Genomic DNA, 12,273 nt, shown 5'->3' on the forward strand with positions numbered 1-12,273 from the left:
AGAGGAACCTTTAAAGGTTTATATAGCCCCATTCATCTCTTCTTTTTAATTAGGGCTTTCAACTACTCTACATACATATCTTCTCTCTTTTGATTCTTTGACTAACAGGATTTTCACCCAACCCGGCTTTAAAATCCCTGCAATCAACTCACTTCCTGCCAATATCTCTCTTCCCAACTCAGTGGGGCGGTACCTTTAAAGGTTTATACAGCTCCATTCATCCATTCTGTTTCAGTAAGGCTATCATTTGATCAAATATTCACATCTGGTCTCTTTTGATTCATTGACTGACAGGATTTTCACCCAAACGGCTTTACACATCCCTGCGATCAACTAACTTCCTGCCCAAATCCCTCCTCCCACGTCAGTGGAGTGAAACCATTAAAGGTTTCTAGAACCCCATTCATTCATTCTGTTTCACTAGTGCTATCATTTGATCTAATATATACATCTTCTCTCTTTTGATTCATTGACTGACAGGATATTCACCTAACTCGGCTTAAACATCTCTGCGATCAACTCACTCCCTGCCAAAATGCCTCTTCCCAGCTCAGTAGAGCGGTACCTTTAAAGGTTTAAAGAGCCCCATTCATTTATTCTGTTTCAGTAGGGCTATCATTTGATCTAATATACACTTATTCTCTCTCTTGATTCATTGACTGACAGGGTTCTCATCCAACCCGGCTTAAACACCCCTGCGATCAATCTCTGTTCTCAGCTCAGTGGGGCGGTACCTTTAAAGGTTTATATAGCCCCATTCATCCATTCTGTTTCACTAGGGCTATCATTTGATCTAATATACACTTCTCTCTTTTGATTCATTGATTGACAGGGTTTTCATCCAACCCGGCTTAAACATCCCTGCAATCAATCTCTGTTCTTAGCTCAGTGGGGCGGTACCCTTAAAGGTTTATATAGCCCCATTTATCCATTCTATTTCAGTAGGGCTATCATTTGAACTCATATACACATCTTGTCTCTTTTGATTCATTGACTGACAGGATTTTCACACAACCCGGCTTAAACATCCCTGTGATCAACTCACTCCCGTCTAAAATCTCTGTTCTCAACTCATGGGGCGGTACCTTTAAAGGTTTATATAGCCCCATTCATCCATTCTGTTTCACTAGGGCTATCATTTGATCTAATATACACTTCTCTCTTTTGATTCATTGACTGACAGGGTTTTCACCCAACTCGGCTTTATACCTATCGGCGATCAACTCACTCCCTGCCAAAATCCCTCCTCTCAGCTCACTGAAGAGGAACTTTTAGAGATTTATATAGCCCCATTTATCTCTTCTTTTTAATTAGGGCTTTCAACTACTCTACATACATATCTTCTCTCTTATGATTCATTGACTAACAGGATTTTCATCTAACCAGGCTTTAAGATCCCTGCAATCAACTCACTTCCTGCCAATATCTCTCTTCCCAACTCAGTGGGGCGGTACCTTTAAAGGTTTATACAGCCCCATTCATCCATTCTGTTTCAGTAGGGCTATCATTTGATCAAATATACACATCTTGTCTCTTTTGATTCATTGACTGACAGGATTTTCACCCAACCCGGCTTAAACATCCCTGCAATCAATCTCTGTTCTTAGCTCAGTGGGGCGGTACCTTTAAAGGTTTATATAGCCCCATTCATCCATTCTGTTTCAGTAGGGCTATCATTTGATCTAATGTACACTTCTCTCTTTTGATTCATTGACTGACAGGGTTTTCACCCAACTCGGCTTTATACCTACCGGCGATCAACTCACTCCCAGCCAAAATCCCTCCTCCCGGCTCACTGAAGAGGAACCTTTAAAGGTTTATATAGCCCCATTCATCTCTTATTTTTAATTAGAGCTTTCAACTACTCTACATACATATCTTCTCTCTTTTGATTCATTGACTAACAGGATTTTCACCAACCCGGCTTTAAGATCCCTGCAATCAACTCACTTCTTGCCAATATTTCTCTTCCCAACTCAATGGGGCGGTACCTTTAAAGGTTTATATAGCTCCATTCATCCATTCTGTTTCAGTAGGGCTATCATTTGATCAAATATACACATCTTGTCTCTTTTGATTCATTGACTGACAGGATTTTCACCCAACTCCACTTAAACATCCCAGTAATCAAATCACTTCCTGCCAAAATCTCTCCTCCCAGCTCAGTGGAGCGGTACCTATAAAGGTTTATATACTCCCATTCATCCATTCTGTTTCTGTAGCGCTTTCAATTCATCTATATACACATCTTGTCTCTTTTTTGGTAATATATTCTGTGCTTCATTGAATTGTAATTCTCTCTCTTTCATGTAAAAGTGTTTTGTACTTTTCAAATAGTATTTGGAATTTAGACTATTTCTCATAATGCTGTATTTTTAAAGGTCTCTCTCTCATCTTTCCTCAACAGCCCTGTCTCCACTGATTCGTTGACTGGCGGGATTTTCACTCATCCGGGCTTTACAGATCACTGCAATCAACTCACTTCCTGCCAAAATCCCTACTCCCAGCTCAGCGAAGAGGTTCCTTTTAAAGGTTTAAAAAGCCCCATTCATTCATTCTGTTTCAGTAGGGCTATCATTTGATCTAATATACACTTTATCTCTCTTTTGATTTATTGACTGACAGGGTTTTCACCCAAACGGCTTTATACATCCCTGCGATCAACTAACTTCCTGCCAAAATCCCTCCTCCCACGTCAGTGGAGCGGTATCTTTAAAGGTTTTTATAACTCCATTCATCTCTTCTTTTTAATAAGGGCTTTCGACTACTCTACATACATATCTTCTCTCTTTTGATTCATTGACTTACAGGATTTTCACCCAACCTGGCTTAAAGATCCCTGCAATCAACCCAGTTCCTGCCAATATCTCTCTTCCCAACTCAGTGGAGTGAAACCTTTAAAGATTTCTAGAACTCCATTCATTCATTCTGTTTCATGAGGGCTATCATTTGATCTAATATATACATCTTCTCTCTTTTGATTCATTGACTGACAGTATTTTCAGCTAACCCGGCTCTATACCTCCCGGCGATCAACTCACTCCCTGCCAAAATCCCTCCTCCCAGCTCACTGGAGAGGAACCTTTAAAGGTTTATATAGCCCCATTCATCTCTTCTTTTTAATTAGGGCTTTCAACTACTCTACATACATATCTTCTCTCTTTTGATTCTTTGACTAACAGGATTTTCACCCAACCCGGCTTTAAAATCCCTGCAATCAACTCACTTCCTGCCAATATCTCTCTTCCCAACTCAGTGGGGCGGTACCTTTAAAGGTTTATACAGCTCCATTCATCCATTCTGTTTCAGTAAGGCTATCATTTGATCAAATATTCACATCTGGTCTCTTTTGATTCATTGACTGACAGGATTTTCACCCAAACGGCTTTACACATCCCTGCGATCAACTAACTTCCTGCCCAAATCCCTCCTCCCACGTCAGTGGAGTGAAACCATTAAAGGTTTCTAGAACCCCATTCATTCATTCTGTTTCACTAGTGCTATCATTTGATCTAATATATACATCTTCTCTCTTTTGATTCATTGACTGACAGGATATTCACCTAACTCGGCTTAAACATCTCTGCGATCAACTCACTCCCTGCCAAAATGCCTCTTCCCAGCTCAGTAGAGCGGTACCTTTAAAGGTTTAAAGAGCCCCATTCATTTATTCTGTTTCAGTAGGGCTATCATTTGATCTAATATACACTTATTCTCTCTCTTGATTCATTGACTGACAGGGTTCTCATCCAACCCGGCTTAAACACCCCTGCGATCAATCTCTGTTCTCAGCTCAGTGGGGCGGTACCTTTAAAGGTTTATATAGCCCCATTCATCCATTCTGTTTCACTAGGGCTATCATTTGATCTAATATACACTTCTCTCTTTTGATTCATTGATTGACAGGGTTTTCATCCAACCCGGCTTAAACATCCCTGCAATCAATCTCTGTTCTTAGCTCAGTGGGGCGGTACCCTTAAAGGTTTATATAGCCCCATTTATCCATTCTATTTCAGTAGGGCTATCATTTGAACTCATATACACATCTTGTCTCTTTTGATTCATTGACTGACAGGATTTTCACACAACCCGGCTTAAACATCCCTGTGATCAACTCACTCCCGTCTAAAATCTCTGTTCTCAACTCATGGGGCGGTACCTTTAAAGGTTTATATAGCCCCATTCATCCATTCTGTTTCACTAGGGCTATCATTTGATCTAATATACACTTCTCTCTTTTGATTCATTGACTGACAGGGTTTTCACCCAACTCGGCTTTATACCTATCGGCGATCAACTCACTCCCTGCCAAAATCCCTCCTCTCAGCTCACTGAAGAGGAACTTTTAGAGATTTATATAGCCCCATTTATCTCTTCTTTTTAATTAGGGCTTTCAACTACTCTACATACATATCTTCTCTCTTATGATTCATTGACTAACAGGATTTTCATCTAATCTGGCTTTAAGATCCCTGCAATCAACTCACTTCCTGCCAATATCTCTCTTCCCAACTCAGTGGGGCGGTACCTTTAAAGGTTTATATAGCCCCATTCATCCATTCTGTTTCAGTAGGGCTATCATTTGATCAAATATACACATCTTGTCTATTTTGATTCATTGACTGACAGGATTTTCACCCAACCCGGCTTAAACATCCCTGTGATCAATCTCTGTTCTTAGCTTAGTGGGGCGGAACCTTTAAAGGTTTATATAGCCCCATTCATCCATTCTGTTTCAGTAGGGCTATCATTTGATCTAATGTACACTTCTCTCTTTTGATTCATTGACTGACAGGGTTTTCACCCAACTCGGCTTTATACCTACCGGCGATCAACTCACTCCCAGCCAAAATCCCTCCTCCCGGCTCACTGAAGAGGAACCTTTAAAGGTTTATATAGCCCCATTCATCTCTTATTTTTAATTAGAGCTTTCAACTACTCTACATACATATCTTCTCTCTTTTGATTCATTGACTAACAGGATTTTCACCAACCCGGCTTTAAGATCCCTGCAATCAACTCACTTCTTGCCAATATTTCTCTTCCCAACTCAATGGGGCGGTACCTTTAAAGGTTTATATAGCTCCATTCATCCATTCTGTTTCAGTAGGGCTATCATTTGATCAAATATACACATCTTGTCTCTTTTGATTCATTGACTGACAGGATTTTCACCCAACTCCACTTAAACATCCCAGTAATCAAATCACTTCCTGCCAAAATCTCTCCTCCCAGCTCAGTGGAGCGGTACCTATAAAGGTTTATATACTCCCATTCATCCATTCTGTTTCTGTAGCGCTTTCAATTCATCTATATACACATCTTGTCTCTTTTTTGGTAATATATTCTGTGCTTCATTGAATTGTAATTCTCTCTCTTTCATGTAAAAGTGTTTTGTACTTTTCAAATAGTATTTGGAATTTAGACTATTTCTCATAATGCTGCATTTTTAAAGGTCTCTCTCTCATCTTTCCTCAACAGCCCTGTCTCCACTGATTCGTTGACTGGCGGGATTTTCACTCATCCGGGCTTTACAGATCACTGCAATCAACTCACTTCCTGCCAAAATCCCTACTCCCAGCTCAGCGAAGAGGTTCCTTTTAAAGGTTTAAAAAGCCCCATTCATTCATTCTGTTTCAGTAGGGCTATCATTTGATCTAATATACACTTTATCTCTCTTTTGATTTATTGACTGACAGGGTTTTCACCCAAACGGCTTTATACATCCCTGCGATCAACTAACTTCCTGCCAAAATCCCTCCTCCCACGTCAGTGGAGCGGTATCTTTAAAGGTTTTTATAACCCCATTCATCTCTTCTTTTTAATTAGGGCTTTCGACTACTCTACATACATATCTTCTCTCTTTTGATTCATTGACTTACAGGATTTTCACCCAACCTGGCTTAAAGATCCCTGCAATCAACCCAGTTCCTGCCAATATCTCTCTTCCCAACTCAGTGGAGTGAAACCTTTAAAGATTTCTAGAACCCCATTCATTCATTCTGTTTCATGAGGGCTATCATTTGATCTAATATATACATCTTCTCTCTTTTGATTCATTGACTGACAGTATTTTCAGCTAACCCGGCTCTATACCTCCCGGCGATCAACTCACTCCCTGCCAAAATCCCTCCTCCCAGCTCACTGGAGAGGAACCTTTAAAGGTTTATATAGCCCCATTCATCTCTTCTTTTTAATTAGGGCTTTCAACTACTCTACATACATATCTTCTCTCTTTTGATTCTTTGACTAACAGGATTTTCACCCAACCCGGCTTTAAAATCCCTGCAATCAACTCACTTCCTGCCAATATCTCTCTTCCCAACTCAGTGGGGCGGTACCTTTAAAGGTTTATACAGCTCCATTCATCCATTCTGTTTCAGTAAGGCTATCATTTGATCAAATATTCACATCTGGTCTCTTTTGATTCATTGACTGACAGGATTTTCACCCAAACGGCTTTACACATCCCTGCGATCAACTAACTTCCTGCCCAAATCCCTCCTCCCACGTCAGTGGAGCGGTAACTTTAAAGGTTTATATAGCCCCATTCATCTCTTCTTTTTAACTAGGGCTTTCAAATACTCTACATACATATCTTCTCTCTTTTGATTCATTGACTTACAGGATTTTCACCCAACACGGCTTAAAGATCCCTGCAATCTACTCAGTTCCTGCCAATATCTCTCTTCCCAACTCAGTGGAGTGAAACCATTAAAGGTTTCTAGAACCCCATTCATTCATTCTGTTTCACTAGTGCTATCATTTGATCTAATATATACATCTTCTCTCTTTTGATTCATTGACTGACAGGATTTTCACCTAACTCGGCTTAAACATCTCTGCGATCAACTCACTCCCTGCCAAAATGCCTCTTCCCAGCTCAGTAGAGCGGTACCTTTAAAGGTTTAAAGAGCCCCATTCATTTATTCTGTTTCAGTAGGGCTATCATTTGATCTAATATACACTTATTCTCTCTCTTGATTCATTGACTGACAGGGTTCTCATCCAACCCGGCTTAAACACCCCTGCGATCAATCTCTGTTCTCAGCTCAGTGGGGCGGTACCTTTAAAGGTTTATATAGCCCCATTCATCCATTCTGTTTCACTAGGGCTATCATTTGATCTAATATACACTTCTCTCTTTTGATTCATTGACTGACAGGGTTTTCATCCAACCCGGCTTAAACATCCCTGCAATCAATCTCTGTTCTTAGCTCAGTGGGGCGGTACCCTTAAAGGTTTATATAGCCCCATTCATCCACTCTGTTTCAGTAGGGCTATCATTTGATCTAATATACACTTCTCTCTTTTGATTCATTGACTGACAGGGTTTTCATCCAACCCGGCTTAAACATCCCTGCAATCAATCTCTGTTCTTAGCTTACTGGGGGGGAACCTTTAAAGGTTTATATAGCCCCATTCATCCATTCTGTTTCAGTAGGGTTATCATTTGATCTAATATACACTTCTCTCTTTTGATTCATTGACTGACAGGGTTTTCACCCAACTCGGCTTTATACCTACCGGCGATCAACTCACTCCCTGCCAAAATCCCTCCTCCCGGCTCACTGAAGAGGAACCTTTAAAGGTTTATATAGCCCCATTCATCTCTTCTTTTTAATTAGGGCTTTCAACTACTCTACATACATATCTTCTCTCTTTTGATTCATTGACTAACAGGATTTTCACCCAACCCGGCTTTAAGATCCCTGCAATCAACTCACTTCTTGCCAATATTTCTCTTCCCAACTCAATGGGGCGGTACCTTTAAAGGTTTATATAGCTCCATTCATCCATTCTGTTTCAGTAGGGTTATCATTTGATCAAATATACACAACTTGTCTCTTTTGATTCATTGACTGACAGGATTTTCACCCAACCCGGCTTAAACATACCTGCGATCAACTCACTCTGCTAAAATATTTGTTCTCAGCTCAGTGGGGCGGTACCCTTAAAGGTTTATATAGCCCCATTCATCCACTCTGTTTCAGTAGGGCTATCATTTGATCTAATATACACATCTCTCTTTTGATTCATTGACTGACAGGATTTTCACCCAACCCGGCTTAAAGATCCCTGCAATCAACTCACTTCCTGCCAATATCTCTCTTCCCAACTCAGTGGAGTGAAACCTTTAAAGGTTTCTAGAACACCATTCATTCATTCTGTTTCACTAGTGCTATCATTTAATCTAATATATACAACTTCTCTCTTTTGATTCATTGACTGACAGGATTTTCACCTAACTCGGCTTAAACATCTCTGTGATCAACTCACTCCCTGCCAAAATTCCTCTTCCCAGCTCAGTAGAGCGGTACCTTTAAAGGTTTAAAGAGCCCCATTCATTCATTTTGTTTAAGTAGGGCTATCATTTGATCTAATATACACTTCTTCTCTCTCTTGATTCATTGACTGACAGGGTTTTCATTCAAACCGGCTTAAACATCCCGGCGATCAATCTCTGTTCTCAGCTCAGTGGGGCGGTACCTTTAAAGGTTTATATAGCCCCATTTATCCATTCTATTTCAGTAGGGCTATCATTTGAACTCATATACACATCTTGTCTCTTTTGATTCATTGACTGACAGGATTTTCACACAACCCGGCTTAAACATCCCTGTGATCAACTCACTCCCGTCTAAAATCTCTGTTCTCAACTCATGGGGCGGTACCTTTAAAGGTTTATATAGCCCCATTCATCCATTCTGTTTCACTAGGGCTATCATTTGATCTAATATACACATCTCTCTTTTGATTCATTGACTGACAGGGTTTTCACCCAACTCGGCTTTATACCTATCGGCGATCAACTCACTCCCTGCCAAAATCCCTCCTCTCAGCTCACTGAAGAGGAACTTTTAGAGATTTATATAGCCCCATTTATCTCTTCTTTTTAATTAGGGCTTTCAACTACTCTACATACATATCTTCTCTCTTATGATTCATTGACTAACAGGATTTTCATCTAACCAGGCTTTAAGATCCCTGCAATCAACTCACTTCCTGCCAATATCTCTCTTCCCAACTCAGTGGGGCGGTACCTTTAAAGGTTTATATAGCCCCATTCATCCATTCTGTTTCAGTAGGGCTATCATTTGATCAAATATACACATCTTGTCTCTTTTGATTCATTGACTGACAGGGTTTTCATCCAACCAGGCTTAAACATCCCTGCAATCAATCTCTGTTCTTAGCTCAGTGGGGCGGTACCCTTAAAGGTTTATATAGCCCCATTCATCCACTCTGTTTCAGTAGGGCTATCATTTGATCTAATATACACTTCTCTCTTTTGATTCATTGACTGACAGGGTTTTCACCCAACTCGGCTTTATACCTACCGGCGATCAACTCACTCCCAGCCAAAATCCCTCCTCCCGGCTCACTGAAGAGGAACCTTTAAAGGTTTATATAGCCCCATTCATCTCTTATTTTTAATTAGAGCTTTCAACTACTCTACATACATATCTTCTCTCTTTTGATTCATTGACTAACAGGATTTTCACCAACCCGGCTTTAAGATCCCTGCAATCAACTCACTTCTTGCCAATATTTCTCTTCCCAACTCAATGGGGCGGTACCTTTAAAGGTTTATATAGCTCCATTCATCCATTCTGTTTCAGTAGGGCTATCATTTGATCAAATATACACATCTTGTCTCTTTTGATTCATTGACTGACAGGATTTTCACCCAACCCCACTTAAACATCCCAGTAATCAAATCACTTCCTGTCAAAATCTCTCCTCCCAGCTCAGTGGAGCGGTACCTTTAAAGGTTTATATACTCCCATTCATCCATTCTGTTTCTGTAGCGCTTTCAATTCATCTATATACACATCTTGTCTCTTTTTTGGTAATATATTCTGTGCTTCATTGAATTGTAATTCTCTCTCTTTCATGTAAAAGTGTTTTGTACTTTTCAAATAGTATTTGGAATTTAGACTATTTCTCATAATGCTGTATTTTTAAAGGTCTCTCTCTCATCTTTCCTCAACAGCCCTGTCTCCACTGATTCGTTGACTGGCGGGATTTTCACTCATCCGGGCTTTACAGATCACTGCAATCAACTCACTTCCTGCCAAAATCCCTACTCCCAGCTCAGCGAAGAGGTTCCTTTTAAAGGTTTAAAAAGCCCCATTCATTCATTCTGTTTCAGTAGGGCTATCATTTGATCTAATATACACTTTATCTCTCTTTTGATTTATTGACTGACAGGGTTTTCACCCAAACGGCTTTATACATCCCTGCGATCAACTAACTTCCTGCCAAAATCCCTCCTCCCACGTCAGTGGAGCGGTATCTTTAAAGGTTTTTATAACTCCATTCATCTCTTCTTTTTAATAAGGGCTTTCGACTACTCTACATACATATCTTCTCTCTTTTGATTCATTGACTTACAGGATTTTCACCCAACCTGGCTTAAAGATCCCTGCAATCAACCCAGTTCCTGCCAATATCTCTCTTCCCAACTCAGTGGAGTGAAACCTTTAAAGATTTCTAGAACTCCATTCATTCATTCTGTTTCATGAGGGCTATCATTTGATCTAATATATACATCTTCTCTCTTTTGATTCATTGACTGACAGTATTTTCAGCTAACCCGGCTTAAACATCTGTGCGATCAACACACTCTCTGCAAAAATCCCTCTTCCCAGCTCAGTGGAGAGGTACCTTTAAAGGTTTAAAGAGCCCCATTCATCCATTCTGTTTCAGTAGGACTATCATTTGATCTAATATACACTTCTCTCTTTTGATTCATTGACTGACAGGGTTTTCACCCAACTCGGCTCTATACCTCCCGGCGATCAACTCACTCCCTGCCAAAATCCCTCCTCCCAGCTCACTGGAGAGGAACCTTTAAAGGTTTATATAGCCCCATTCATCTCTTCTTTTTAATTAGGGCTTTCAACTACTCTACATACATATCTTCTCTCTTTTGATTCATTGACTAACAGGATTTTCACCCAACCCGGCTTAAACATCCCTGCGATCAACTCACTCCCTGCTAAATCACTGTTCTCAGCTCAGTGGGGCGGTACCTTTAAAGGTTTATATAGCCCCATTCATCCATTCTGTTTCAGTAGGGCTATCATTTGATCAAATATTCACATCTGGTCTCTTTTGATTCATTGACTGACAGGATTTTCACCCAAACGGCTTTACACATCCCTGCGATCAACTAACTTCCTGCCCAAATCCCTCCTCCCACGTCAGTGGAGCGGTAACTTTAAATAGTTTATATAGCCCCATTCATCTCTTCTTTTTAACTAGGGCTTTCAAATACTCTACATACATATCTTCTCTCTTTTGATTCATTGACTTACAGGATTTTCACCCAACCCGGCTTAAAGATCCCTGCAATCTACTCAGTTCCTGCCATTATCTCTCTTCCCAACTCAGTGGAGTGAAACCATTAAAGGTTTCTAGAACCCCATTCATTCATTCTGTTTCACTAGTGCTATCATTTGATCTAATATATACATCTTCTCTCTTTTGATTCATTGACTGACAGGATTTTCACCTAACTCGGCTTAAACATCTCTGCGATCAACTCACTCCCTGCCAAAATGCCTCTTCCCAGCTCAGTAGAGCGGTACCTTTAAAGGTTTAAAGAGCCCCATTCATTTATTCTGTTTCAGTAGGGCTATCATTTGATCTAATATACACTTATTCTCTCTCTTGATTCATTGACTGACAGGGTTCTCATCCAACCCGGCTTAAACACCCCTGCGATCAATCTCTGTTCTCAGCTCAGTGGGGCGGTACCTTTAAAGGTTTATATAGCCCCATTCATCCATTCTGTTTCAGTAGGGCTATCATTTGATCTAATATACACTTCTCTCTTTTGATTCATTGACTGACAGGGTTTTCATCCAACCCGCCTGCAATCAATCTCTGTTCTTAGCTTACTGGGGGGGAACCTTTAAAGGTTTATATAGCCCCATTCATCCATTCTGTTTCAGTAGGGTTATCATTTGATCTAATATACACTTCTCTCTTTTGATTCATTGACTGACAGGGTTTTCACCCAACTCGGCTTTATACCTACCGGCGATCAACTCACTCCCTGCCAAAATCCCTCCTCCCGGCTCACTGAAGAGGAACCTTTAAAGGTTTATATAGCCCCATTCATCTCTTCTTTTTAATTAGGGCTTTCAACTACTCTACATACATATCTTCTCTCTTTTGATTCATTGACTAACAGGATTTTCACCCAACCCGGCTTTAAGATCCCTGCAATCAACTCACTTCTTGCCAATATTTCTCTTCCCA

The 12,273-nt window shown here is 40.4% G+C and overlaps 1 long non-coding RNA gene across 16 annotated transcripts in view; it reads left to right on the plus strand.

Moving 5' to 3' along the window:
• LOC117352217 overlaps positions 1-12,273 on the plus strand; it is a 110,450-nt gene that overhangs the window by 54,930 nt on the left and 43,247 nt on the right. For 15 of the 16 annotated variants that reach the window (XR_004537615.1, XR_004537621.1, XR_004537617.1 and 12 more), the window contains 6 exons: positions 2,408-2,532; positions 2,626-2,718; positions 5,482-5,606; positions 5,700-5,792; positions 9,998-10,122; positions 10,216-10,308. This is a non-coding gene — a long non-coding RNA (uncharacterized LOC117352217). The remainder of the gene's footprint in view (positions 1-2,407; positions 2,533-2,625; positions 2,719-5,481; positions 5,607-5,699; positions 5,793-9,997; positions 10,123-10,215; positions 10,309-12,273) is intronic. The other variant, XR_004537614.1, reaches the window with a different exon arrangement.

The sequence above is a fragment of the Geotrypetes seraphini genome, chromosome 19 (assembly GCF_902459505.1).
Source record: "Geotrypetes seraphini chromosome 19, aGeoSer1.1, whole genome shotgun sequence".
Lineage (NCBI taxonomy): Eukaryota > Metazoa > Chordata > Amphibia > Gymnophiona > Dermophiidae > Geotrypetes > Geotrypetes seraphini.